We start from the raw sequence: 9792 nt of genomic DNA, 5'->3' as shown, positions 1-9792 counted from the left end.
AAGGAATAAATTTTATTTAACTATCATGGTGGTTGTTAAACATTGAGATGGTTGACAGCATCTCAATCCCAATTAAGAACGTGATTAAACCCAAATCAAATTTAAATTAAGTAACATGATGAGATACACATGATAATCCAGGAACTAGATACTCAAGATGTCCATAACCGGGGACACAGCTAATCATGATTAGTTTGTACACTCTGCAGAGGTTTGCGCACTTTTCCCCACAAGACTCGATCTCCTCCGTTGGATTTCTCGCACTACTTGGTGTTTGAGAAACGGATGATCGAGACACAGTCTTTTAGAAGCATTTACTCTCTACTCCGGGCAGATCGTTACACCTACAATCGCCCTACATCTGCTAGTCCACCTTTTCAAGAGCTCACACAACTTACTCAACTATGCTAGAGCCCATAATGGCTTGTGGCTGCACACGGAAGTTTCTAGCATGAATAATCTTATGATCCCTTTGAGTCTGGGTGTCGGTCCATAGGATGATCACACGGGTACTCCGGGATATCCAAAAATACAAGCAACACTGGGTTCTCCAGGTGCCTCAATCCACCCAGATGTTTATTTAAGTAGCCACCTTAAGTTGAACCATTAATTAACAATCTCACATCTGTCATGGAAATTCACTCAAACCCAATCCACGTCTACGAGAATAACATAGCAATATAAGCAAACGTAGAAGTAACTCCCAAAGGTTTGATAATAAACAGGGCAATAGGTACTACCTCATCTACTTCCCAAAACCCACATATTAATCAGATCCTAATCATGCAATTGTTTGAGGATTGATCTAATGCAATAAAACTGGGTGGTAAAGAGGTATGATCAAAGTGTGAACTTGCCTGCAATGTTGATGAAGATGATTCGCACTCAAAACTCTTGATAGTTCTACTTGTCACACTCTGTTCAATATATCATGAGCAAGCAATAGTAACCACACATAAGCAATCACTCAAAAGATCAGAAAGAACGAAGAAGATACTTCGGAAAACATCAAAACCAAGAAAATAACTCTTGCAACATAAAACAATTTCTAACAGTGCCAAAATTATGTGAATTTGGCCTTATCAGAAAGTTTAGGTCAAGAGCTTTAATTTGCAAAAAGAATCAACTAAATCGGAGTTACGAAACTCAAGTTACGATCAAAAGAAGATTCAAATTTAAATCTGATCTAATTCAAATTTAAAAATTTCAAAAACATGTTTGAGTTGGATTACTGGATAGAGGAGATCAAAATGAAGAAGTGGGCGTTGGTTTCGTTGGATTTGGATAAACGAGTAAAAAGTTGTAGACGTTTGAAGATCAGGGGCTAATGTGTAAATAAATTATTCACAGATGGGTCCCTGGCAGAAATAAAATAAAACGAAAAGGCTATCTAACAAACGTTTGCTAACGAACGCTAACGAACGAAAAACCGTTCGGTGCAAACCCTAACCAAGGAACGTTCATCAAATAAAAAAACGTTAAAAAAACAAAACGAAATCTGGATCGTTCGATCCAGATCCAACGGACGGGAGGCGGTTGTTACCACGGCGATCGCCGGCGACGTGGAAGATGGCAGCGACAGCGTCGGCTGCGTGCGGGGAGGCGGCTCCGGTGGTCGAGGAGGGCAGCGGAGCAGCCGGGGAGGGGCGGCGCGGTGCGGCGGAGTCGATGGTTGCGCTGGCGGCGGTGGAGTGCGGGGCAGGGCAACGGATCTCGCCGGCGGCGGCGGCTTCCGGCGAGCGCGGCGGAGATGCGAAAAGGAGAGCGGGGTCCCGGGCGGTGGTTTTATGAGGGGGGGGGCTGCGCGAGGCTTGGAGAAGGGGACAGGAGGAGGCCGGAGGCGGCACGGCCTCCCATGGCGGCGCGGCGGCGTGGCGGCTCGGGACTCCGTCCCGAGCTCGGGGACGAGCGGCGCGGCTGGGCTGGGCCTTTGCCTGGCCCGATTGGAGCTGGGCCGGCCCAGTCGGCGGAAGAGAGATTTTTTTAGACATAGACAAACACAGTAAAAACAAAGGAAAATTAAAATAAAATATTATATAGGTATATAATATAGCAAAATCTTCAGAAAAAGATTTTCTACAACGTGGACATTTTTGTGAAGTCAAATAAAATCGAGAAAAATTCAAATAATTCAAAGAGTGCTACTGCCCTACTAAAATCCAATAAAAATCATTTTAAAAAAATACCAAAATGATGTCAAACTTATTTATCTCCAATTTTCTATTGTAGGGAATCATGTTACCCTATTTTCCATATATTTTATTTTTGGAGAAAAATAATTTGAATAAAAATCAAATAACTCCAGATTGAAAATAATTTCAAAAGGATTTTAAATTTGATCCTTTTAAACTTCCAACTCATATTTCATATGTTTTGAAGAAGTCATTTTATCTTCTCTCATGAAAATCATTGAGTTGCTTGAAGTTTCTGAATTGGAAATATTTTCAAATGATATTCAAATATTTTCAACACCCCTTTTCATTTAAATAAATGGAAGAAGTCATGTCATCTTCTCTCCAGGGTTTTGTGATGAAAAGAATTTGAATTCATGGAGATCATAAAGCAAAGATGAAAGTTTGGGAAAGTCCTTTTATTCCCTCTCATTTAACTTTCAAAAAGTTTCGAATTTACTCACTTTCAGACAATCAATCAAACAATCAATCAAATATATCTATTTATTATAACATTCCAAAATTTAGAATTTTGGGATGTTACAGTACTCAATTCATGGGCTCGTTTTCCTCAATAAATTGTCTTTACCAACATATTAATATCAGGAATGCATGCGTGAACAACGAGTGATTAAACCTTGCATGCAACATTTTGACAAAGCATTGACTTATGAACATGTGAATGTGAGGGAATACAACCTTGTGCATGCATGCAACAGTCACACGTACACATGGACGCAAAAACGCACGCGGAGCCCTAATGCAAGCATGTCCGAGCACACGACAAAACACACACGGTAACGCTCAAGTGCTCAACCTACACGTGCATGCACACACATACTCAGCCATGGTGAGCTAGTGACCGTATAAACACCAGAAAATTTATATATTGAGCGCAATGAGCGTATTATGAAGTCCACTGACTATATTTTTACAAATATACAGTGACAGACAGTGTATTTATCTCATTTCAAATTAAGCCATATTAACCGAAAAGGAGGCAGTATGGACTAGCATTACTTTGTTGTGTCCCGTCAACTTGCCGACCGAGGAGAAGCCTGCGCGCGGTGGTTCGCAGGACAAGGAGAAACTTATGACTAATGCAAGCTCTCACTCGCTCAGGCGGTGGATGTGCAAAAGTTAATTCGGTGTCAGATTGCCAGAAGCATACACAGTACTAGTACCATTATTGTTCGACTTCCCGAAGAGGCGCACAACCAAGCGCAAAGTTTACTACTAGTACTACTACTATACAGGTATGTACTGGAGTACTAGGAACCGGATGGTGGAGCGTCTGCACTCTTATTTTATTTTAATCTGTGATAAAGCAATCTTCAACACATTTGGTTCTCTTCGAGGGTTCTCGCATGTGATAATGGAAGTTGATTGCATGGAACACTCGCCACAATTCTTGCTTAATTCTGGCTCCTATCCTGTTAGAAATAGGAGCGCTCGGTAATATTTTCTCTTTTTTTGTTATTCAGCATGTAAACAGGTCAGCAAACCTTGCGGCGCATCTTTGTGCGAACCATGCTTGCTGCACTTTGAATTTGACCGAGAGCTGGCATGATGAAACACCTCGCTTCCTTCTTCTTTTATTGCAGGGTACCTCGCTTCCTAGTGACCAGTCTCTTGGCTGATCGTCCTAAGAATGCCTATATATGAATAAAGCTCTCTCATTTACCCGCAAAAAATATTAATCCATATTAACTGGAAAGGAGGGAGTATGGACTAGCACTACTTTTTGGTGTGTCCCGTCAACTCGCAGAATGAGGAGAAGCTTGCAGGACAAAGTGAAGCTCTCTTATGCCCTCTCCGTCTACCTCAAGCCTGGTGGCTCACAGGACGACTAGAAGCTTTTGACTAATGCAAACTACCCTCGCCCAGACGATGGACGTGCAGCAGTTCATTCGGTGTCAGATTGCCAGAGGCATACACTATAGTACCATCATTGTTTGACTTCACGAAGAGGCGAAGAGTCAAGCGCAAGGTTTAGTAGTACGAGTAGTACTACTACTAGTATACAGGTACTAGGAATCGCATGGTGGAGCGTCTGTACTTTTATTTTATTTTAATCTCTTATAAAGTACACATTTATTCGGGAGAAGTGCGGAAAACGGTAGCCCAATAGTAATATTAAAAAACTTTGAACATGTAATGATGATATCGATCAACCATGCTCGAATATATCTTGGCCTCCGTGCGAGCCCGTCTGTGTGTTCTCGCTCCTCGTCTCTCTCAAGGAACGGCGGGTTGGCCATTTTGCCGTCAATTGAGATCGGTTTGCTCACACTCCGGTCCCACATGTCAGTGATACGCCAAGAGGAAGCGCGTTGACCGACTGGCCATCGCGTACTTGGTTTTGCACCTTCATATTACTCCTCCATCCATCACAGTTTACAGGGCACGCTTCATTCTCATGCATTTCTCTCTATGCATTTCCACCACCAGAGAGATTTTAGACGTGTTTGGTTTAATGCTCAATTAATTAGGGCGTTGTAACCGCAATCAAGTCCACAATTTTCTCTTGATGTACGCGGAGTGGAGTAAGTGCATGCATGTGTGTACCTAGGGTGGAAGCACTGCATGCATGTGTGTATGCATTATTTCCTCTAGTAATAGACGCCGTGCTATAACTACCAATGCTATTTTTCAGGCCGATCACTAGTCGACTTGGTCCCAGAGATTGTTGAAGCGCGCTCTATAAATAGTGACAGAGGGAGTAGTCTGAGCGGATTCAAAGAAGAGTGTATTGATGGTTGCTTCTTCCGAGCAACTTACAATGGGAAGGGTGGGGCTTATGATTTGACTTCTCATGCGGTTGTGCACTACTCCCTCCGTTCTTAAATATTTGTATTTCTAGAGATTTCAACGAGTGACTACATACGAAGCAAAATGAGTGAATCTACACTCTAAAATATGTCCATTTGAAATTTCTAAAAACACAAATATTTAGGAACAGAGGGAGTATAATTTTGCGTATGGCACATGGACCCGGATGCTCAAGAGGCTTCTAGCAATGCTATCAAGCTTCCAGCATTTCTTTACATAATTGACGTACTGTACAAATAATTTTCCAGTGACATGATTGTACAATGCTCTGAGCTTTCAGCTTTTGTTTCGTGTGTCTTGCCATCCATGCTCTTTCGGAAAAAATAAAAAACTAACTTCCTTGCTAATGCATCTCTATGATTAGCATTTGAGAGCTAATATTTACATCACAACTAAAGACAAAGTTGTGAGAAGGTGTTAAATTAAAATTGATCCATGCTTTCATTGGCAGCAACTTCCCCCCAGCTCTTTCTAAATCAACAAGGAATATTGGGAAAAAAGTAGCTGTCAGGAGCATGCAACATTCTGATCATTTTGTACAGTTCCACTAAAATAGAGCTGAGCATCCCTATTCCAAAGATATTAAGTGTCATTACAATAATAGAGGACTATTGATGAAACAATAAACACACAAATAGAAGCCGGTCAACTTTGCAGTCTCTCTTAAGACTAACTAGTTGGAGAAGAATAAGCAAATAGTTGGAGAATATTAGGCTCGAAGTTGGATGAGGAGGATAGAGCAAAACCAATCTCCCTTTGTTCAGTCGCACTGAAATGTAGAGACGCTGCCCGCGTGACATTTTAGTACAGCATAAAACACTCTTAAGAAAAAAGTGATTTGTGCAGTTCACCAAAAGGTCGCAATAGCAACGATGTGAAATGGATAGCCCTATTTGCAAAAAAGAGGTAGAAAGGAAACAATTACTGGCCAATAACAGTTGATGACACATACAACGACAAAAAAGAAGCATATTCCCTGTCCTAAGGGAAGATAACAGCATGGTTGTGTTTATCTAAAATGTTGTGAGGACGAGATTGCAATATGGAAAGTACGCTGGACGAGCTACGTTTTGGGCAAAGAACTAGGAAAGATCCACATGCAAGATTTTCCACATGCAGCGACGTGGGAAGAAGGGCAGTGGAGCAAGGCCGGAGGGGATACCTGGGGGTCATCGGGATGTAACTAGGAGAGCAGCGGCGGGCGGGATCTGCCCATACTACGACAACGAGCATGTGGCGTAGGTCCTACCGCGCCGGAGCTTGGTCAGAGAGAACGGCGAGTACCGCAGATCGAGACATGCTGCGTTGGCGACGTCGAACAGTGAAACGATGCACATCCTCCCTTTTTGCCGGCGGATGGGATGCGGCCGGATTAGTGACCAATGGTGAGAGAGAGAGGCCACCGCCGCATTGTGTGAGATACTCTACAGAGAGACAAACCCCGACAGGCAAGCTCCATTGTATATAGTGGAGCGGACTACCTTTTTCTCCATAAAAAGTGCTGTATATTCTGTGTACGTGCCATTGAGCGATATAACTTTATTAAAAAATAATGTGCCACCGCATCAAGTCGAACTTTGTTTCCTGCATGTGTGGTACACGACCTCCGTAGGTAAATGGTAATCCACAAGTATAGGGGATCGTTTGTAGCCTTTTCTGATAAATAAGAGTGTCGAACCCAACGAGGAGCTAAAGGTAGAACAAATATTCCCTCAAGTTCTATCAACCACCGATACAACTCTACGCACACTTGACATCTGCTTTACCGAAAACAAGTATGAAACTAGTTTGTAGGAGTGATGCTAGAACTACTTTGCAAGAGTAAAACTAGAAGTACTTTGCAAGATAATAAAATTTAGGTGTTTAGTAAAAGGGTTTGTGTCAACAAGAAAGTTATTTGTCCCTAGGCAATTGATAACAAGTACAGGTAATCATTCTTTAATTTTATATGAGGGAGAGGCATGAGCTAACATACTTTCTCTACTTGGATCATATCCACTTATGATTGGACCCCTAGCAAGCATCCGCAACTACTAAAGATCATTAAGGTCATGAAACCCAACCATACACTACAAAAAAATACACTTAGGTGATGATACGTGTTTGTCACAGTAGGTCACATTTTTTGTCATGCATGCACATCCAAGACAATTTTATGACAGAATCAAGATAGTCATACCTGTGTTGTCGTAGAAGTGTTCCATGACATTACCAAAATTATCATCACGGAAGTGTCCACTTCCATGACGATAAATCGCGCGTCACAGAAGTGCTTTCGTCAAGGGTGACCGACACGTGGCATCCACCGTAACGGAATGCCGTTAAGCTATTGGGTCGGATTTTGGATCTGATAACCCGTTAACAGCCCTGACCAATGGGAAATTTCCACGTGTAAAATTCTGATTGGCCGAAGGGAACACCTGTCAGCTCGTCAGTGGGCTAGATGTCGCCCGTCCATTGGAGGAGACATGCCTATGATACGTCGACACGTGGCTGGGCCCAACAGAGGCCCATATAGGTTAAAAAGGCCGGCCCAGTCAAAGGCCCGTAGAACTTAATCAGGTACTAGTGGGCCAGCCCAATAACGACCTGCTTAACAAAGGCCCATTTACGGCCCGAAGCCAGATCTAGCCCGTTAATTGTTCGCCCAATATTTGGGCCCATTTACGGCCCGAAGCCAGATCTGGCCCGTTAATTGTTCGCCCAATATTTGGGCCCATTTGCGGCTCGAAGCCAGATCTGGCCCATTTAATTGTTCGCCGAATATTTGAGCCCAGTACAGCCTAGTGACTTTCGGCCTGTTAGAGGCCTGATGTACACATGGGCCCATTTCAGCCCGGTGTGACTTTCGGCCTGGGAATGGCCCGTGCTGCCCATGGGCCATATATGGTCCGATGGGACATCGGGCCCACTAACGGCCCGTGCTAAAGGTGGCAACAGTTAAGCCCAACGTGACTTTGGGCCTGTTAAAGGCCTGTCGCGTAATTCGGCCCGTTGATGCCTGTACTAAGCTTTCGGCCTCTTAAAGGCCCATGATATCAGTGGGCAAACTAAGGTCCGAGATATGTTTCGGCCTGGTAACGGCCCGCGAGCTAACTGGGCCCAAAACGGCCCGGTCTACATTTCGGCCTGCTGAAGGCCCGGCGACGACTAGTGAATATTGAGGCCCAACATGCATTTTGGCCTGCTAAAGGCCCGTGGTTTCATCTCGGCCGTAACAGGCCAGTACAATATTCAGCCTGTTAATGGCCCAACGCTGCCTGGGCCAAACTAAGCGCTGCGTCGACAAAAGGCCCAACTAAAATATAGGCCGGTGTAAGTTTGGGCCTGGCGCAATGTGTGAAGGCCCCAATCATTCGGGCCCAAGAAAGACGCAGGCCGGCCCAATTGTGGCCCACTAAAAACCTGGCCCGTTAGAGTCGAATGTTTCGGTCCGGTCGACTACATCTGATTTTTTTCAGATAGCGAAGATGGCAGTAACTAGTAGGAATTAAGAACAAACCTACTCTATACAATAAAGAAATTACGGCATAGTAACTAAGAATAAACCTACATTATACAATAAAGGATTTAAGGTATATTACATCCACTCGGCATCGAAGTTCGCTACCAGTGATCATAAAGTGCAACGAAGAAGCAGATTACAAAAACTGGGCACCATTGCAGCGTAACAAAATAATACTGAACCGAGACCACTTCCAAGACAGTTCAAGAAAGGTTAGCCTTGCAGGGGAACTGCTGCGCAAGCTGCTGAGCAAGGCTGTGAGACCGGCCTAGCATGTCGGTCATAGCTTCCAGGTGTAGCTGTTTAGCGATGAGGTTCTCATTGGTGTTCTCCGCAAGCTTTCTTAGAGATAGGACTTCAAGTCGAAGTTGAGTTGCAGAATGCCTTTCTGCTAGAACATGGGACTCAAGAAGTCGAACTGATTCAGACAACGAATTCTGTGAGCTTGTCTCACTGTTAGTCTCAAGTAACTTGAACACTACATCAAGACAAGACTTTGGGGTTGTCTCGCTATCTTCAAGATGTTTTGCCTTCTTTGCTGCAATATATGTTGGGTTTGTCTCACAGCCTTCAGCAGACTTGTGGGCCACATCAGTAAATAATTGTATCTATTTTGGATAATGTGCATGGCATGTTGTTCATATCATCAGCCACATCAGTAAGATAAAACAGGAGATGACAAGGTGCAAACGTGGGCTGCTTCACCACACACTGGATTATAGATCCACAAAACAAGCATACATATAGGGAGTATTAAGTAATGTGCATGGTATGAATAAGGAATTTGGTTTTACAAGTAAAACTTAGAACTTACAGTTCTTACGAACATGCATTTTGGTAGAAACAGCAAACTAAACAGTAGTAAACGATAGGGAGTATGAGAAAATTAAACAGCAGTTGAGGATAAAGGCTTTAGAAGGACTGATTTACATTAACAGTTAACACCAGCTTTATAATGCCCTTCTCCATGTCAAGGGAAGGATAAATCAAGAATTTCAGCACAGAATCTTCTTCATAAGCATTGCCTGTACTCTACATTTTGTAGAGAGTAATTATAGATATGATAATACTGGAAGGGATAGAGGCTAATGAAGATAAGATGCAGATTGATGCTACATAATCAACTACCAATCCCTGGAAGTACAAGCGTTACAGGACAAAATGTACTGACAAGAGCAATGGGCTACACTTCTGCACTGGCATTGTCTGTGTATTCTACTTGTTGGTAAGATTAAATATAGATCTGATCTTTTTTAGTAAATGGTGGGCGAGGGAGATAAGATG

The sequence above is a fragment of the Aegilops tauschii genome, chromosome 7, assembly GCF_002575655.3.
Source record: "Aegilops tauschii subsp. strangulata cultivar AL8/78 chromosome 7, Aet v6.0, whole genome shotgun sequence".
NCBI lineage: Eukaryota > Viridiplantae > Streptophyta > Magnoliopsida > Poales > Poaceae > Aegilops > Aegilops tauschii.
This window is presented reverse-complemented; position numbering follows the sequence as displayed.